General features: G+C 31.6%; 1 protein-coding gene across 1 annotated transcript in view; it reads left to right on the top strand.

The window, feature by feature from the left end:
- LOC107556997 (wiskott-Aldrich syndrome protein family member 1-like) overlaps positions 1–1,805 on the top strand; it is an 87,610-nt gene that overhangs the window by 53,841 nt on the left and 31,964 nt on the right. The window lies entirely within an intron of this gene.

Consider the following 1,805-nt stretch of genomic DNA (forward strand, 5'->3'; position numbering starts at 1 on the left):
GCAATAAGGACTTCATCTGAACAACTTTAAAGATGATTTTCACAATATTTAGATTTTTTTGCACCCTCAGATTCCAGATTTTCAAATAGTTGTATCTCAGCCAAATATTGTCCTATCCTAACAAACCATACATCAATGGAAAGATTATTTATTCAGCTTTCAGATGATGCATACATCTCAATTTCGAAAAATGTACTCTTATGACTGGTTTTGTGCTCCAGGGTCACATTTATATTTAGCATAAAACTAATAATAAATACATCTTATTATTTAATTTAATTTATTAACTTTAATTTGTTTTTCATTATTTATTTATTTATTTTTAATACGATATACTATATAATATTATATAATTGATATGCATCATTTTATCGAATTTTTCATAAATCGTATTATTTTTCTCTCTCTCTCTCTATATATATATAGAAGTCATTAACTTGTATTTTAAATTGTGAAATATTTATTCATTAAATGATAACAATTGTTGTACTGGAAAAAATAAGAATTGGAAGAAAAGAGAATTAGAATTTTCCATGAAACATTTTTATTATATTTTATTTTATATATTTATATCAGTGGCGAGCGGTGACTTTTGTAACCAGGTATGCTGAGTGATAAGATTAAGCCCCCCTCCTCATAGCTTTTAAGACACACTCAAAGAGGAAAACACTGTGGCGATTAAAAAGTATGCACGTTCCTACTCTATTTGTAAATGAAATTCATCTCCAATCCTTCTTTTATAGTTTCAGGTAGTTATTCGAATGCTAGAAAACAGCTGCTTTTCCGAGTAAAACCCGCCAAATGATGGAGTTACTTTATGATACATAATATTCAGAGGGTGGGGAGATGGGGGATTCCCCCGCACTATAGGTCTCTGCATCGACTGAATGCTTTTTTAAATTGTATTTATATTTATTTATTTATTTATTAATTCATTTATTTTTATTCCCGGGGGAATAGGAGTTAAAACTCCCACCAGGGTGACACTACTCCAATAACAGACCATGCAAAATACAAAAAAATAAATAAACAAAATAATAATAATAATATCTTTAAAATATTGCCAAGTAACGTTGCAAAAAATAAAATCAGAAAATGACTTTAATTGTAAGCGACACAAGTATACAGAAAATATACAGTTATGATGTTTTTTTTTTTCGTATGATTTAGTCGAGTTTCGGCAGTCGAGATCGAGATCGAGTTATTATTATCTCTCTCTGTTAACTTTTTTTTTTTTTACTTTTTGTTGCCTAATTTGTTTTTCATAATTTTTTATTATGTATTACAATATTTATTCATTATGATAACATTTGTTGAACTGCCTTAAATTGATGCTGATTTAAATAAAAATTAATTTGATCATTTACTCATTTTATTACAGTAATGAGAATCACATTTAGAATCATGAGAAGAACTAAAACTGAGGTTAATTATGATGAAAATAAAGTACTGTTAGTTTTGATTCGGCGTGTGTGTCTATAATCCGCCGCTGGTTTGTGTGTGTTCAGGTAAATATGCGGAGGATTTGTTCGGCGAGCTCTTTAATGAAGCTCATTCCTTCTCATTTCGAGTGAATTCACTTCAGGAGAGAGTCGACCGCCTGTCAATCAGCGTCACTCAACTCGACCCCAAAGAGGAGGAGTGTGAGTAACACACACACACACACACACACACACACACACACACACAAACTCGCGCACACACACACACACACACACACTCACTCTCGCACTCACACACACACACACACACACACACACACTAACACACTATCACACTCACACCAACACACTCACACCATCACA

This window comes from Sinocyclocheilus grahami, unplaced genomic scaffold (genome assembly GCF_001515645.1).
Source record: "Sinocyclocheilus grahami isolate Dianchi unplaced genomic scaffold, SAMN03320097.WGS_v1.1 scaffold587.1, whole genome shotgun sequence".
NCBI lineage: Eukaryota > Metazoa > Chordata > Actinopteri > Cypriniformes > Cyprinidae > Sinocyclocheilus > Sinocyclocheilus grahami.